At 40.0% G+C, this 19,006-nt stretch overlaps 2 long non-coding RNA genes across 3 annotated transcripts; both read left to right on the top strand.

Moving 5' to 3' along the window:
- Positions 1 to 3,316: 3,316 nt before the first annotated feature.
- Positions 3,317 to 5,996, top strand: LOC133727478 (uncharacterized). 2 transcript variants are annotated; one of them, XR_009855199.1, is made up of 6 exons: positions 3,317 to 3,605; positions 3,699 to 3,740; positions 3,985 to 4,062; positions 4,539 to 4,647; positions 4,760 to 4,818; positions 5,013 to 5,996. It is a non-coding gene; the product is annotated as an uncharacterized LOC133727478 (long non-coding RNA). The 2 variants fall into 2 exon arrangements; XR_009855198.1 differs by having other exon boundaries at positions 3,319 to 3,740.
- Positions 5,997 to 6,156: 160 nt separating this feature from the next.
- On the top strand, positions 6,157 to 7,682 carry LOC133737831 (uncharacterized). The gene is made up of 4 exons (XR_009859897.1): positions 6,157 to 6,256; positions 6,781 to 6,936; positions 7,180 to 7,260; positions 7,499 to 7,682. It is a non-coding gene; the product is annotated as an uncharacterized LOC133737831 (long non-coding RNA).
- The last annotated feature ends 11,324 nt before the right edge of the window (positions 7,683 to 19,006 follow it).

The following is a 19,006-nucleotide window of genomic DNA, read 5'->3' as shown; positions in this document are numbered from 1 at the left end:
CGAGCCTAGCCAGGACGTGCTAACTATTGAGCAAGCTCAACCTTTGGAAGCAAATAGAGCAGCCTTAGAGGAAAATAAGGCGAAAGCCATCATCCTAATGACTCGTCATATGGATGATTCGCTCCAGTACGAGTGTATGAATGAAGAAGACCCCAGAAGGCTGTGGGTCTCACTCGAAGATAGATTTGGCAACGTCCGTGACTCCCTGCTTCCTGACCTAGAAGTGAGATGGCATAGCCTCCGCTTCTGTGATTTCAAGTCAGTTCTTGACTACAACTCGGAAGAACTTCGCATTAAATCCTTAATGGAATTTTGTGGTAAAGAGATCACAGATGCGATGTTGATTGAGAAGACTCTCTCTACCATCCTAGTCTCTGCATTGATGGTTGCTAAGAACTATCGAATCGATGTTGCTGCAGGATGGATCACAAGGTTTCATGAGCTCATTGGAGCTATGAATGTTGCTGAAAAGCATGACAACATACTTGTGAAGAACTATAATTCGAGATCCGTGGAAATAGAGCATATTCCAGAATCCAATTATAGTCGCGCCCCTAAGAGAAGGCGCCAAGAGCGAAACCCTAACCTTAGGGATACTTCTGGATGTTCTGGTCCATATAATCGCTCTACTTGGGAAGGTAACCGCCAATATAGGCGAACACGGAACCGAAGAGGTCAACGTGGAAAGAGAGAGAGAGGCAACGCCTCTGGCCATGTTGGTGGCGCCACCAACACTAAGAGCCATCTAAATGACGCTTTCAAAGCGCCTCAATCAATGGAGTTTGAGCAAAGAGATGTATGTTCTCGATGTGGAGTGTCTGATCATTGGGCACACATTTGTAGAGCTCGTGAAAAACTTGTCACCGCCTACAAAGCATATTGTGAAGCAAGAGAAGCTCACTATATGGAACAAGAAGATCAAGAAGATGATCTAGAGTGAAGGGTTGAAGACTACAAATCTGGCTGGGATCAATAGATCGCCAATTCTGTTTAAGTCTTTATTTTTCCAAGAGACAATGATGTAACTCCGTTGGCTTATGAATAAAATTTTGAGTTCTTTATGACTCCATTTTGATTCTGAGCACATGACTTTTGTGACTACGATGGCTGGGCCCAGTATTAATTCAAGGACATGGAATAGCCCAAGTTCCACTTGCCAAATGATACCTTAATTACTGTCACAGAAACTCTCTACGCTCCTAGGGTCAATCGCACCTATGAATAGCTAACGGATTCCATGCGAAAACGCATGTAGAGAACGAAAATGAGTTCCTTTACAATACCTCTAATGATTGCAAACAAAGACGCATCTTAGAGAAGTTTATGTGTCTCTCTTGTGGATTCTATGTCACTATTCAAGCTATTAATCCAATAAAGTTATGAGAGAAGATCTCTTGGATTTAGACACATATTAGCTTTGTCACGACATGATAGATCATCCTAGTCATGATATGATGATCCGTCTATTAAAGACTTCACATGGACATCATTTCTTTCGAGCGAAACGAAGCATGCATCAAAGTTGATTTCTGATTTGTGTGCTTAAATGCAACTTACGCGCAATAAGGGCACGGTCATCAAAGAAGTGGGAAATATTTAAACCCGAAATTATCGTACCACGGGGATTGAAAAGCTAACTCCAATCCTTGGTTATGCCGATTACTAAGTCACCAACAATTTAACAAACAAAACTTAAAAATAGCACCAAGCTATTTACATGCCCGGCTCGGAACAACCAAGCCTAAAATTGGTCAAGAGAACCACAAATAAATGCGGAAGCTCACAACCGAGTGGTATGGACAATGAAAGTGGTTTGTAAAAATTGATTTTTTTAATTGCGAAAAATAAAATTGACAATTAAAAATTAAAGTAGCTAATAAAACTTGAGATAATAGAAACTAATCAAGAAATGGAAATTAGGTCACTAGGGTATCCTCCTAGCCAAATTTAATGCACAAATATATTTCGACAATGGTCATGCAATTCATAGTGGCATCAAGAACCGTACCCAAGGCTTTTCAAGGCTCATGGGTCATTAGATTCCTTAAAAGGTATTCCTACTCCGGATCATGGGTCGTAGAAACTCAATTGGGACAATCTAGAGCCTTGTTAGGGCATTTAGTTACACCAAAAGGCGAAGAGTCCTAGAATCAAGGTTCTCAAGCTAGCCAATACGGCAATCGAAATTGGTATTGTAACTAACCATGTTCTAAACAAGTGTCTTAGCCATAAATTAGAGAAGTGATTAGGTCCCCTAATTTGTTCTAGACATGCTCATCTACACATTCAAGAGTTAATCAAGCTCCTAAGCATGCATCTAAGCCAAATATTATAGAATAGAACATATGCCAAACACGAAATTGAAAACCCTTAAATCAAAACATATTTATTACATTAAATCCATGCTAGGGCTCAAATCCTAGTTTCCTAAATAGACTACTCACAACCCATCCACAAATCAACAACAATATTCATCAATTAAAGAGGTAAAGGTGAAGAGGAGTGGAAAGTAACAAGAACAAGTCACAAATTGCTATGGAGCAATTATGACAAGCCTTGATTTATGGCTTCCCACTATACCCAATCTCAAGTCTTGATGTAGATGAGATCCCTTGAAGCTCCTTGAAATCTATTTGAGAAATTGATGAGGATTTGATGAAATCTTGGTGAGGTGAATCTTGGTGAAGAGGAATATGGATCTTGGTGAGGTGATGGTGGATCTTGGTGAGGTGATGGTGGATCTTGGTGAGGAGGAAAATGAATCTTAGTGAGGAGGTGAAAATATGAGAAGGAGGAAAAATGGTGGTGTGGTGGAGTGTGGTCTGTTGGAGAAGAAGAGAGAAGAAGGGATGGGATGGGTCTGGTGGTGTGTGCGGCAGAAAGGGAAGAAGAATCTGATAATTGATGGTTGGGTGAGAGAGTATATATGGGTGGGTCGGCTGAAGGGGAAGAAGGGATAATTTACTATATATAAAACGTCGGTTAACTGTTCATAAGCCTTTTGACTGTTCATAAGCCGTTTACTGTTCATAGCCGAGCCAAATTCTCGGGAAGCCTCCATCCAAATCAAGGTTCCACTGTTAACTGACAACTTTAGAGTCGGTGATCAAGAACAAGAACAGTGACAACTTGGTGAGACTTTAGTTCTTTCAAATTGATGTCAACATCATCGTTATTATCATCTATTAGTCATATACCCAAACTGATTTCGTTGTACTTCTTCTTCTTGCAGTCAACATCAAAGTCCAAGCAATCAATTAGAAAAAACGAGGATGGGTCACTTTCAGTTTTTTTTTTTTTTTTCTGCAGAAGGTAGATAGCATCGTAAGGGCTTGGAAACACCACAATAGTAATCTGCACAAATGGTGTCTCTGATTTTCTAAACTGTTTGTTTTGTTTTGACAGACGATCACATTCGACGAGCCTCAAGACGAGCTCGAGTCCACTTTATCCAACGCTATTTACAATCTAGACACGTCGATGATTAAGAAGAAGAACGACTGAGAGAGAGAGAGAGAGAGAGAGCAATAGCCTGTGTTTGTTTGGTTTGTACGAATAGATAGACCGATCAAAGGGAAATTCTCTGCTCATCATCTGAATACGGGGTCATCAAAACCCAATTTTCATCTTATTTTTTGAGATTTCGTTCCCACCTTTACTTCTTTTCTGATTCATTTTTTCTTATATTGCTTTTGCAGGGAAGTTTGAGTATCTTAGAGGCAAAGGTTGCGAATTTGTAGGTATGGTTTTCCCAATTTTGCTGATTTTTTTGCCCTTGCTACTCTTTTGGTGATATTGATATGAGTTTGAGTACGGGGTCAATTGGGTTGTGAATATTGTTATGCATGTTTCAGGAAGATTACATCTTTTTTTAGAAAAAAAAAAATTTCTATTTGTGTTCCAATGGTTAGCAACAGTAGAGGTGACAAGTTTTTGGGGTTTTGTTTCTGGGATTCATCTCTGAGATTTATGACATGGTTTCAGGTAATTGGGTTTTGATAATGTTATGGGCTCAAGCAGGGTTGATGAGGATGCTGAACCTGTTTTAAAATATGGACACAGGTAGAAGCCTGCTGCTTTTAATATCTACAATTTAAGGTCTTCAATAATGATGGACCCATTTTTGACTCAGCATGTATTCAACTCCCCAACAGAAAGTAACAGTTGCATCTATTTGCATCTATTTTCATCTATTTCCTAAACCCTAATGCAAAGTTTACCGAGTACCTATTTTCATACAAGTGTTTACCAAACACATATTTGTATGCCCAATTGATCAATGTATATTATGGGATAGCAAGTATAACTGATAGGGTGTTCCTAACAAGAAAGTGATATCAACTTTATAGTCAAGGATGTTTTTGTTAATACATTCATGTTCTGCTTGATCTATTTAGAACAGTGAAGTTTCCTCATAATAAAGCTTTGCTGTCATTTGTTTTGCAAGCAATCACATTTGTTAAGGTTGTTGGTAGTGGAAAAGCCAGCAAGGAAGTGTTCAACTGTCTGTTGATTGTTTAATATATACATGTTATCAGATTGACCGAATGGGGAGAAATGATACAGCTGTGGAAGAGGAAGTTAGATATCGGTTTAGTATTGTCATTTGCACTACAGGAAATCATTCATACAAGACAATGCTCAGAGGTAATTCATGAAATTCGCCTCTTTAGGTAGTTGCTAATAGTAGTGTATTATATAGTTGATACTTATGAATCTTGGAATACTAAACAGTACTTCATTATTCATTTCTGTGCAGAGATTCACCCTTAATATTTGAACTCGAGGCTACTTTGAATTGGCAAGGCTCCTTTGCAGGTAAACTTTCTTGATGAACATAATATGATTTGATAGTGACCTGATAAACTTATTTTTTGTGATTACTGCTAAATGAAATGACAAGTATTCACACGGTTATCTTAAAGCAAAAGAGATGCGCATTGCATGTATCACTCATATTTCTAGCTGGATATTGTCCTGGCTGTAAGTTATTATTTCATTTCTTTTCTCAGGTGAAATTAGCAAGAAATTTTTTTAAAGGATGAAAGACCTGTAGATTTGGAAGGTACTTGGATGAGCCAGTCAGAATTGTCAGGAAGCTGTTGCAGCCTGGGGTCTATCTGAAATTGATTGATTTGTGTCTTGAAGGTAAGCAATCACTTTACCCTATTCTAAAATTGTGTACAATGAAAGGTCGTTGCTTTAATTTCATTACTTCTTCATAGTTTCTGCTAAAACCGAATGATTAGTACATTATCAGCCTATTGTTTTCTTATTATTATCTCCTTTGTACATCCTCTTTTTGGATTTCAACTACTTTTCCATTCCTATTATTGTTAGTATTTGGATTGAACAGGGACAAAATTTACTCTTCGAACGATATGATCTGTTTGCTTTCCTCATTATAGATGTGTATACCAATTTAGACTTGGAAGAATAAACATCTGATAGCTTTGTTTTCTGTAATGATTAAATGAAGAACATCCTCTTTGAATTGCATCATTGATTGATTGATGGGTTGAATACTTTTTGGTATAATTCAAATATCTTAACTACTATTTAGAAGTGCCTCAGCATTTTTTTTTTCCTTTAATGGCATTTATAGATAGTAGGGTCTAGCTTTTTGTTTATTCATGTTGACATATTGGGTTTGGAATGAAGTAGTTTTCTTCCTTTCTTTATTTTTGGTGGTATTTGGGTCTTGGCTAGATGGTTATATATGTAATAGAGCTTGGTAGCTGAAAATATCTTCGGGTACTATTAGAAATATACTGATTTGATAATGGTTATTTGTTTATGTGTTCTTGGGTTGTTTGTTCGAGTCTGTGATGGGCATTGAAGGAAACTAACAATGTGCGGTGGTATGTGACAACTAACTGTGTGCTAAAATTTTGACTCAGCCGGGCAGGTCTTTGTGGTTCCAAGGGGACTCCCATGCCTCTGCGACTTTGAACAGTCACTTGCCTGTGTCTTTTGTCCTCCCTTTTTATGTTTTCTTGGACTTGGCTTTTGTTGTGTGAAGTTTGTGTGATAATCTTCAAACATAGTGCTGGAAATCTAGGGTTGTCAGTCTTGCCATTCTTCTGTGTTATTATACGAGTCTGCTTCTGCATCTGTTCATCAACTTTACATATTTTTTCTCTCTCTGTGGCAACAGGGGGGACTGGAACCAATCAACTTAGCGGTTGAAAATGAAATCCATCGTCCAGTTTGTGGTCGAGCTGGAAGTGTTAATGCCATAGGAAATTATGCTCCGGTAAATTCACATTTACATATCATTTGGTTTCTTACTTAAATTTTACCACATTGGTTTTGCCTATTGCTGCACTATAGTCAATTTGTATTCTGTGACTGTTTTTTAATTTATTGCCTTAACTGCGTTCATAGCATTATATAAAGTTAGTTTGAGTGTTTCCTTTTTCGAGATAGAGAGAATTTGTGTTTGCATAATAAGCAAAGTAGCAAGCAGAACAAATAATTTCAATTGTACAATATGTGAATGACAATGTTCTGTGATCTCTCTTAATGTATTCTTAATTCACATAGCTGCTTTGCTTCTAATGCCTGTCTGTATGATATGATGCTATTAGTATTTGGTATATATAAAAGAAAAGAACTACGCTTCTTTCAATCTCTTAAATTGATTAACTATCCACCCGCTGGACAACTTTTACGGAGTCTCTGACCTCATTATTGGTTCTAGATAAACCATGAATAATGTATTGTGTTATGATTGGATATGAAGATTATTTCATGAGTCACCTGATTTCACTTTTGCAGACTTACATTCCAGGAGTCCTAGCTGACCGTGAATGAGCTTAAAGGTTTAGACCAATTGATGTGAAATTGGCAAGATTTTTAGTACTTTTGCAGGGATTTTCTTCTTGAATTGTTCCCCACAATGTCGTAACCACCAACCTAAGCGCTCACTTATTGGTAATATACCCGCAGCATCGCGCGGGCTCTTTCATAAAATCAAATTAAGGTTTTCTTTTTCTTTTTGTCTGGGACATTTCCATAAATTCTCACTGAATGGTTTTTGACTACAACCCACAAAATTAGGCCATTTAAGTTCATCTTTTATTCCTATGCATTCATGATTTGGAATGAATGCGTTTTGAAATCAATGATTCTATATTATCATACCAATTACTTAACCTCAATGCAATTTTTTACCAGACTGACTTCAACTGAATCATATCATTCACGAGGCATCAGGCAAGCTATGGTGCTGCATTTCCTGACTCCCCACATTTCTTGGTAAGTATTAACACTTGCTCTATCATTTTTGGTAAGAAGAAGAGAAAAGCTGATGCATGTAGGACATGGATTCCACTTATGGTAATGTACTCCTTCATCTCATACCCTAGCATTATAATTCTGTAGTAGCAATCAAAGAAGACAATGCTCTAGCTCTTGCTATAATTCCATATTAGATCGAGAAAAATTTGTCAAATATGCATTGTGGAATTTAATCACCAACCATTTTACCTTGCAGGGACTAAGATTGGTACAACTTTAAAAATGGCAATGATGCACTGAACCTCAGGAGTGATCCAAGATTTTGGTCAATTTTTGGAAGAAGTGGCTGCTAAATTTCAATTATCTAAAATTCTGCTCTTTACTGAGTTTTTTCTTTCTACTTATTGTGTATTAGTACATTAACATGTGAATGAAAATAATTTGGCATTAAGTTTCAATTTGAATGGAGATCAAACAAATGACATCCCCTGTTACTGAGGTCTACTTTAGCTTAATCAAGGCTTATAATTCATTGAAAACACTAAATCCCGCAGCAAAGCGCGGGTAAAATTTCTAGTTGAAATTAATATAGGGTTGTGTGGTGTAGGGCTGGAAGGAAGAGAGAAGAATTGGGACACATGGCAGAATGTGATAGGAAGAGAGGAAAAAGAAAAGAAAACAAAAAGAAAAAGGAATAAAAGGAAGAAGGAAGTGCACGTGGGAGTGGGGGGGGGGGGGGGAGGGGGAGGATTTCTGATGCTGACGTCATCATGACGTCAGCAAAGTCATTATTTATTTTTTTTAAATAATTTTTTTTTCTTTCTTCTTCTTTCTCTCTTCTCAATGCACTTTCGCATATACTATCGGAGACAATTGGATTCCACTCCCTCGATGGTGTTGACCATGGTTGACCCGCATTGACAATTTCGTCCTTTTGTCGGAAACTCCATTTTGCTCCAATGCAAACTATTTTCCCGCCAATTTCTTCATGTTTCCGCAACTCCACTTATTTGCTACAAGATAAATAAAATTGGATTAATTACATTATAATTGGCTCAAGGATTAGCTTATTTCTAGTGTTTTGGATACAATTACATGCATAAAAATGCGTGTAATCAATTTCTGGACTAAGTGTGACCGACGCAGCTGCCTAGGGCACCGCCTCCGTCCACCACCAGCCTAGGGCTGGTGCAGTCCCTATCCATGACGCCATGGATGGCGTCCATCATGGTGATGGCGCCCTAGGTGATGCTGCAATCACCAACTTGCTTCAAAGAGCGTTTCAGACGCTCAGGCTCAACCAAAATTCTCATTGGTTGCTTCTAAAGCCTCTCGCTCGTTTTACAAAGCCCGTTCCTTAGGGACATTAGGACTGAGACCGTCCTATGCAAAGGATATGAAAATATTATGTTCTTACATAGAATCCATAGGGATTCTATGGACTGATTCAACCAACTTGCGGACGTTTAAAATATCTCATGATATTGGTTGATACGCAAACACGCTGGTCACGTGTTTTGCCATTGTCCACTTGTAATGCTGCTTATGCTACACTCTTACAAATATCATATGACAACAGGCTCACTCCCCGGATCATCCTATTCCGTCAATTGGACTTGACGATGCTAGCTAGCGAGTTTACATCGAAGACTTTCGATGGTTATTGCATTGGAACTGATGTTGGACATCACATTCCCACGAACACACTCAAATGGTCTCGCAGAAACGACTACGATGGTAGTCCGGACATTGGTAATGCGCACTAATTTCCTTATATCCGCTTAGGGTGATGCAATATCGCATGCAGCTATGCTAATTCGTCTACGACCCACCGCCACTCAACCTACCTCAGCGTTACACCTAGTGACTGGGTACAAGTATCGTACTTACTCATATTTGAGTGTGCCAATTGCGCCGCCACAGCGCTCTATAATGGGTCCTCACAGACGAATGGGCAACTATGTTGGATTTGAGACTCCAACAATCGTCCGCCACTTCATGCCCTTGCTAGGAGATCTCCTTACCGCGAGATTTACGGATGTCACTTTGATGAGACAGTCTTCCCATCGTTAGGGGGAGATAAGAACACAGATGTTCAGCAGGAACGACAGGAATTGTCGTGGTCTGTCCCCACTATGTCTCATCTCAATCCCTACTAAAGTGACGAGATCACACAAATATGCTGCAAAAATGCCTGCAATGAAGGACGTCCCTACGAGACGATGTAGCGCCACCCTACACAGAGGTAGGCATGGCGCCAATGCCAAAGAGAGTTCGAAGGATACTTTGGCACATTCCAATCCTTTGATCATCGACACTCAAAATCCGTCTCATGAGAATCTTCCGGGTTATGGTTATCATTGGGGGACGCCTTAACGTCAGAACCTATTTCTGAGAATATAGAGCTCTATGAAAATTACACTTGTGTACATGAGACGTGGGATAGAAACTCCATCATAATTGATAATGTAGTTGCGCATGAGTTTGTTGAGTCCGATGATATCGAACCACACTCCGTTGATGAATGAATGCCAACGTAGAGAGATTTGGCCTAAATGGAAAGATGCGATCCAGGTTAAGTTGGATTCTCTAACGAAGAGGAAGGTTTTCGAGCTAGTAATGTCAACACCTCCTAACATAAAACCTATTGACTAATAGGTCTTCGTTAGAAAGCACGATGAGAAAAAGAGATGGCAATCTCGCCTTATGGCGCAAGGCTTCCCACAAAACGCCTTGGAATCGACTACGATGAGACATATTCTCTCGTAATGGATGTCATTGCACTCCACTACCTTGTCAGTTTGGTAGTTTCTGAATAACTGAACATGCAGCTTACAAATGTGGTCACTACGTATGTATATGGGGATCTAGATACGGAATATACATGAAGGTTCATGGTGAACTTCATTTACCCAAGTCAAGTGGCTCTAGACCACGGAGCGCGTTTACAATAAGATTGGAACGCTCACTAAAGTGACTACTTGATTGGGAAGGGATATGCCCACGCGTTTCCATAACAATTTTCGGATTCTATCGTGGTTCATGTTGGACATGATCTTCATTAGAAGCCCTTAAAGAGTTAAGGAAAATGGCTGAACACTTCAAAATCCGATTTTGAGATGAAGGATTATGGGAGAACACGATTATGTCTCGGTTTGGAACTTGAGCATCGTGTCGATAGATGCTTAGGCATTTTGACAAGATCAAGCCTTCAAACACCCCCATGATCGTCTGTAGTCTTGATCCTGAAAAGGATCCTCTTCATCGAAAGGATCTTGACGAAGATGTGCTAGAGGCAGAAGTGCCTTACTTAGTACAATAGGCGCATTATTGTACTTAGCTAAATGCACAAGACCGGACATCTCATTTGCAGTAAGCTTGTTAGCTAAGATATAGCTTTGCGCCAACGCGACGCCATTAGGATTGGTGTAAAAGATATCTTTCAGTACTTGAGATGTACGATTGATATGGGCTTGTTCTATCCCTACAGAGAGATGATGGATTCAGACCTATCACACACCAGGAACGCTGCCAACACTGGCCTGCATCCTCTATCCACATCCCAAAACGACATGTGTTTTGGAAGGTTTTGCTGATGTTGGGTATCTCTCTGACCCACATAAAGGTCATTCCTAAACTGGTTAAGTGTTCACCATAGGAAAAGACCGTGATATCTTGGAGGTCTACAGAACAGACCCTAGTCGCTATATCTTCGAACAATGCAGAGATTATTGCTCTTCACAAAGTGGATCGTGAATGTATATGGATTGGATCCATAATTACACATGTTCGAAACAATTGTGGTTTGAAGTCGACCACAGATGAGCCTACGAGCATATAGGATAATGCTGCTTGTTTTGAAGCAAGGCTACATCAAAAGCAACCACACCAAATATAATCAGCAACAACAAACTCTCCTCAAGATCAAAGTGAACTAGGTTCAATTTGAGGACAGTGTGGCAGGCTTGCTCACTAAGTCATTGTCTAAATTCCACTTTCGAGAAACATGTTGGTAGCATCGTTTGTTGAAGTTATCCGAACTCCAATGACCGTAGTCGTCAGGGAGGTGTCTACAAGTATGGTCTCGAAACGTGAAGGGTGTGTTATGCTCTTTTTCCCCTTCGACCGAGGTTATTTTTGTCCCACTGGATTATTGTTACTCGGCAAGGTTTTTAATGAGGCAACGAGAGGAGCACCACGTTTAGGCAACACAAGGGGGAGTGTTCAAGTAAATCCAGAATATGTGTCTGGCCCAAACTCGAGGTTACTTGCTCTAGTTAAAATAGGGTTTATATTAGAGATATTCTCGGAGAATCTTAGGAGATATCCAATCAATGTACGATTATGTTTCCATGTACAACTCTATCTCTATGCTTGTAATCCTCTATATAAAGAGACCCCTATTATCAATGAAAGTACGACTCAATTCTCTCTCAATTCAGTTTTCCTTAAACAGGAATCTATTTCTCTTCTTTTTCTTCTTTTTTTAGGAAGAATGTCAAACATTGTATTTAATAAAGGCAACATTACGATAATGACCCATCCATCTGGGGCTGTCACAAAAGATACCGCTAAAATGTAATACTACCTCACCTACTGAAATTTTTGGTGAGCGAGCAACAAACTAATAAGATACTGATGATAAATTGATAGTTTGTTAGAAGGCTCGATGACCTCCTTAGACCAATAAAGTCCCAGAATACTTTGTTAGTATTGATCCCAAGAAAAAAAAAAAAATATATATATATATATATATAGGGCCCTTCCACTAAGGGATCCATTTTTTTTTGTCTTTTCTAGGGATAGGTATTAGACAAACTTTTCGATTACATTTCGGCATCTCAACCGTACAGTTTTTAGGTCCTAATGTGTAGATCATTTATGCAAATTTTCAGCCAAATCGATGAGCGTTAAGATATCAAACTAGATTAAATCAATGGACGAACCAAATCTGTCAAACCTGAACCGTTCATACTTATAATTTTAAATCGCAGTTTTGAATGCCTTAACGACAATCAATTTGGCTGAAAATTTGCAGAAGTGATCTACACATTAGGACCTAAAAAGGGAATGGTTAAGATGCCAAAATATGATTGAAAAGTTGGTCTAATGCCCTATCACTATAAAAGACCAAAAAAATGGGATCCCTCACTAGAAGGGCCATGTGTGTGTGTGTGTATACCGAAGTCGAAGAGACGACCCGAATCCTTTGGTTTAATGCAAAAACCACATGTATCCCAGGTTAAGATCTAAATATTTGCAGGCTCAAAAATGACCCAAACTTCCTAGTCCAACTCAAAAAAGATGAGTTAGAGCTAAGGTTGTCAATTCTGACACGACTCAAAATCCGTACGAAATAAAACGGATTGAACCCACACGAATAAAAAGCGGGTCAGTCGTGGGTCGACCCGCCATGACCCATTTAATAAATGAGTCGGCCACAGGTCAATCCGCCAACACGAAGTGAACCCGTATAACCCGACTATGCTATACTTCTTCTTGAAATTTTGGACGTTGGGAGTAATTGATCATAGGATTAGACAATTTGAAATATTTTGATTTATTTATTGGATTTAATTATTTATGAATTATATATAATTATTTATATTATTCGTCTTGTGGAGTTTTTAGTGAATTTAATCAATTTATGCATTTTTTTAGTTAAATATAGGGCTGGGCACGGGCTGAAATTATGGTAATCCCGATCCCGGGCCCGAAATTATAAGTCGGGACGGGCCGGGTCGGAAATGGACTTTTTGAGATTTGATACTGACGGTACCGAACCCAATCAGTAACGGACTGGGCCCGGGCCCAATCCGGGACAGACCCAGAAAAAAAAAATCGAAGTTGCCGAGTGCAAACTACACTTCTGGTTCTTGTTCTCCTATACAAAAGTTTGATCCACCAAACTGCACCAACTACGTTACACCCAATAAACCCATAACCAAAATTCCACTACCCTAAACACAAAAAGAAATTCCTTTATCTTCAAAATCACAGCAGATGAACCAAAACCCAGAATCACCAAAGGCATAGATCAATCGAAAAAATATAGAAAGACATAAACCATCACAATCCAATTATAAACCAAACATTCTAATTTTTCCATTCAACTTTTAGAAATCTAAGTCTCAAGAAAAGAAAGAAAATATAAAATTACCCTGCAAATACTATTTTCCTCATTGAACATGCAGAAATTGACAAACCCAGATCTTCAAAAAGATCATCAAAATTGATGAGAACAAGTCTGGGCAGCGTTTCATGTGGGTAGTGCGGCGACGGTGGTGCTACCTCAGTAGACTGAAGATGGTGCGGTGGTGATGTCCAGAGTGCCAAGACAAACTATAAAAGAGGCTGAATAAAGGGTTAGAAAAAGAGGGAGGAGAGTGAACAGAGAGGGAGAAAGAGGTGAAGAACACAGAGAGAGAGAGAGAGAGAGAGTTGTATGTAAGAGACAGAAAGTGGGGGAGGGGACCGCATAAGAAGATAAGAAAGCTATATATATATATATATATATATATATATATATATATATATATATATATATATATATATATCTCATGTATATAAATCGGTACGGGCCGGGCCCAGTTGGGATTTCAAACATTAATACCGAAGCCCATCCCGTTTTGTTCGGTACGGTACGGGCCGGGCCAAATAGTGATTTTTATATTTTTGATACCGTCCCGTCCCTCTTATTTTCGGTACGGGTTCGGGACGGGTCGGGTATTTCGGTTTTACCTGCCCAGCCCTAGTTAAATGGGTTGCATTGTTAACTCTTAAATGAGTCATTTTGTCTAACACGATACGACCCATTTATTAAATGGGTTAAGCGGGTTGGAAACAGGTAACCCGTTTAATAAATAGGTTGGGTTTAGGTTTAAATTTTTGACACAATTATTAAATAGGTTGGGTTTGGATTTATATCTTGTGACACGACAAATACTTTGACCCGACACGAACCCAACCCAACACGACCCATTGACAGCCCTAGCTAGAGCCAAACTCCAATTAGGATTGTTTCGTCTAGCCAAATACCGCTAATATTGCCGCTAGTATTGCAAACAATCCAAGATGACCTCAGTCTAGCAGAAAACCGAAGTCCCTCGAGAAGACCACAACCACCAACGCCATCAATGGCAGAATCAAGAATGAGATACCACTCCAACCCAATCAAACTCCCAGCATCGATACAACCCACTTTTATATCGAAAGCTTGATGCAGCAAGGCAGAAAGCGAGCAGTCAGATGATAACTCTAGTAGGGAAGACCTTTGAAACCTCTAGCACTATCTCGATAGGATTACATCTCCGCCATGACCGTAGCTAGAATCACCATCACTAATCCATCTCCAATAGCTTATAACCAAGTCTCGTCACCACAGATCGCTGCCTCATCGAAACTCGAGTTGAGATCTGTGATGGTCGAATAGATGAGAAGAAGAGTGGGTAGACAAAAATCTACATAGATTTTCATGAGGAGACGGTACCGAAGACAATGTTCCAGCAAACCACCACTCTTTATAACGATGATCAATCAATTTTCCGGTTAGGAAAAAATCCTAGCAGAGCAAAAAATCATTTATCCTTGAATGATATGTACTTCATTGGTCTTTGTATCTATTTCTTTTTAGGGGAAATTACTGGTCACACCCTGTACTTTGGTTGCGTCGACAGTTCAGTCCCTGCTATTCCAATTTTAACAGATTACTCCTCGCACATTCAAATTTCGCCCAATTTGGTTCAAACTGACCATTCTATCCCTCACCTTTTTTTTTTAATTTTTTTTATTCTTCAATCTTTTTTCTTTATTATTTTTTCTGCTTCTCTCTCACTCTCTCTCTCCCCCTCTCCTAAAAACAGAGTAGCCAATTTGGGACCAGTTCAGTCGCAAGACCAAAACTGAGCATCACCACCACCACCAAGCTCTATCTCTCTCTCTCTCTCTCCTGCAATCTTTTCTTCCTCTTGTTCCTTTACCCAAACACCTAGCTCATCAAAAGCCTTTTCTTCTCTTTTTCAGGCCACCATAAATACCACCCATTCCTTCTCTTCCCTACATTCCTTCGGCGATTAGATTGCGAAAATCTCAGGAAACCCAAAAACCAGAGTCTCCTTGCTGATGGTTCAATGCTCTGGGAAGTCCACGCGGACTGCCTTGATCCCCGTCGCGGGGGATATCGGCGCACAGCGTTAAGGGGGGTGGTAGGTTGCAATCCAGAAGCCGTTGCTGGAGGCGACGACGGAGGACTTTGTGAACTAGCAGGTGGTCGGCGACGGCGGCGAGGGGGAGTTGGTGATGGAGGCTAGCAAGCCGATGCTGAGGATTGGGATTGGTTTATTAATCTCAGTGCTTCAGATTGATTGTTTTCGGGTAATTTTGGGTCTCAGAGAAAGAATTGGGGTTTTGTGAGTCTGTGAAATGTGGAATCGCTGTTTTGGGTGTTGGGATTTGTGGGTTTTGTGAGGATTTTGGTGGTGGTGAAGGTAGGGATCTGGGGGATGTGCAAGTGGTGTTTGCGGAAATGGTGACGATATAGGTGGTGACCAGGAACTCACCCTAGAAAAAGTCTTGGGTAGGGGCTGCCACGTGGTGGGGCCGTGCGGCCCTCCAATCAAAATTCTCAAACTTTTCTCTCTTTTCCGAAACTGTCCCTGATTTTTAATATGCAATACCCAAAATACCCCCCTGCTTGGGGTATGATTGGCCCGCCCCACTGCCACGTGGTGCGGGTGCCGTACGTAAGACCTTCTCCTCACCCTAATCCCACCACCATCTCCAGAATTGGGATTTGTGTGTGTTGCTGGTGATAGCAATTCGAAAAGCAACAAGGCTTTGGATTAGAGAGAGTCATCCTGGGAACCTGTATTTACGAAGCTTGTGGGAAATATTGTTGCCATATTAGGCTTGAAAATGAAGAGGATGAGGAGATTAGAGAGAGACAGAGAGACCAAGAGAGAGGAGAAGGAAAAAAAAAAAAAAAAAAAAAAAGTAAGTGAGGCGTAAAATAGTCATTTTGGACTAAATTGGGCGAAATTCGAATATGCAAGGAGTAATCTGTTAAAATTGGAATAGCAGGGACTGAACTGTCAATGCACCCAAAGTACAGGGAGTTACCAGTAATTTCCCCTTCTTTTTATTAGAACAAACAATCATTTTTCCAAGAGAAAGAGTAAACAAAAAAATTCCCATGCGTCATTTGGCTACACGCCTTTGGGCTGCCATCGTCAGACGGACCGGTCTAACATGTGAGGGGAGCGGCGGGGTTGATAGGCGTGAACGAGATCATGATTAGGTTGGTCGTTGGACGGCTTGGGGTCTCCAACTAGATAGTTTTCAATCTGATTTGTGTGGTGGGTTAGAGATCTACATGTCAAAGGACAATGAAGCTGGTGGTTGAAATTATTTATTGTTTGGCGAGAGTTGGTGGCAGGTTGGCTGGGCAGGTAGAGACGACTACTGTCGAGAACAGATGCTCTTGCATCGAGGAATGAGATTGCAGTCTCAGATCATAGGTGGACGAGGAATCGACCCAAATTTAGATTTGTCCTAGTCTTTTGGGCTATAATGTTGTGGACGATGGTCGTTGTTGGTTGCCTGAAAAGGGGCGGTGGTGTAAGGCTAGTGGTAGCGCAAATTCAGTGGCGATGCCATTGGTTGTCTTGCTTGGGGCCTGTGGGGTCTCCTTTGGTGGGCTGGGTTATGGTCTTGGGCCATGTCTTAGGGTCGTTGTTGGGATGCTTGCAAGTTTGTTAAAATAATCTTACGGTAGGTCTAGGTGGGTTTTGTCCCGGTCTACGCACTATGTGTATCTTGTTTGGTCTAGATAGAAAAGTTTAATATTTGTTTAGTCTGCAGCTGTTGATGCCTACAAGTTGATCTCAATTATCTAGTCAATTTGATTCCTAGTTTGGAACTCATTCCAGTTTATTAGGTTGCGTTTTTCTTGTGGGTTTGTTTTAATGGAAACGAGCTCAGTAGACTTAATGATCAATATTTATTAATTCTTTTGTTTGCTTGGATCATTAAGACATGATCTGAGTTATGGAGTTGATTTATTTGCCATTTCTGGCCTTATTTTAATTACAGGGGCCTTGACCCAATGTCCAAATTTGAGTTGGGTATTAGGTCAAGATACTCTCACTTAATCTAGTAAGAGAGATTGATCAAAAAAAAAAAAAAAAATCTAGTAAGAGATTTTTATTCTCACTCTAAATGGAACAAAAAGTCGATTTTGGGCTCTGATTAATTAAAAAATTACACAACGCCATTCCCTCTCTCTTTTCTAACTCTCATATATCTCTCTCCTCTCTCTCAGCATCGGTGTGTCTCCTCTTCGAGCGACGCCGACGAGGTCCAAACCCTAAAGTCGACGACCTTTACCTCTTTGTCTTGATCCTCCGATCTCCGCCCCACATTCGACGTCCGAGACGCTGACCTCCGCGCCTTCTAAGCCGGATTTCTCTAGCTCCGGTGCTGACTTTGAGCTCTGACGAATCCGGTAACAATGACATTGATGCATCGGGTGGGTTCCTTGGTTTGGGTCCGCCGCTGAAACGGGTACCCTGATCTAAAGTTTGCTACTTTTCGTAGGTAAAATTCACTTTATGATTGTATTTTCTGGTGATATGTTATTGTTAACTATTCCTTGCTTGTTAGATTTGAGCAATTTGAGTCGAATTGCATGCACTGGTGCCCTATTATAAGGGTTAATGTGAATCATATTTCTGCGTGCTAAAGTTTGGTTTTGCTTAGTTGTTGTGGTGCAGACAAATTCAGATGGGTGTAGAGGCAGCAGGCTATGAGATGCCCACACCTGTCCAGATGCAAGTGATTCCGACTGCTTTGGGTTGCAATTCCATTAATGCGTAGGTCCACCAGATTGGTAGGGCATCTAAATTGGGAGAAGAGGGTAAAGCAATTGTGTTTGTATGTCAGGAGAATAAGAACTTGTTTCCAAAATTGGTTGAAATTTTAAGATTTTCTTGTGCAGCTATACCTAGGGAGCTTGTTAAATCATGGTATACGACATGCCCATACTCCATTGGCCGAGGCAAGAAGAAAAGAAAGCATGATTAAATGAGTAATGAACTAATGATCTGTTTTGTAGCTCAATGTTTATGTTGTAGTCTCTTCCCATATATTTTTCTCTTCCATCGGTGCCTAGAAGATTTCAAGTGATGTTTACAGAGTTATGTTCAGGAGCTTGTAAATATGTATGGGAATGCTAAAGATGACAGCACAAGGAAGGCAGCTTTGAAAGCTATTTTGCTCTTTCACAATCAGATCAAGCTCTGATGGTGAGCTACATATATTACATTACTATTAAAGGTCTATCAGGGAGCAATAAAGGTCTAATTGGGGGCAATCAATATTTTGAATTGATGTAATCTTTTTTTTTTTTTTCTTAATTAAAGTTTTATTTGTCTAATTTTAGGGAGATTAGTTCCCATTCAGGTGATCGAAATGTCTATTAGGGGGCAATAAAAGTCTATTGGAGGGCAATACAGGTTTATGGAAGGGGGCGATAAACCTCTCCGGCCCCCTATGAGATCTCTGACGACCTTTCTGGGGAATTCCGGCGAGGTTACATAAACTTTTATTACCCCTCAATAGAGGTTTATTGCCCCTCTATAATAGAAGGCAATAGAGAATTATTGGAGGAAAATAAAGGTCTATTTGGAGGCAATAAACCTTTCCGGCGACTTACGAGATCTCCAACGACTTCTTTGGGGACCTCCAGCGAGGTTTTCAGAGAAGTCCG

Source organism: Rosa rugosa, chromosome 1, assembly GCF_958449725.1.
Source record: "Rosa rugosa chromosome 1, drRosRugo1.1, whole genome shotgun sequence".
NCBI lineage: Eukaryota > Viridiplantae > Streptophyta > Magnoliopsida > Rosales > Rosaceae > Rosa > Rosa rugosa.
Note: the sequence above shows the minus strand (reverse complement) of the source record. Positions and strands in the feature narration are given on the sequence as shown.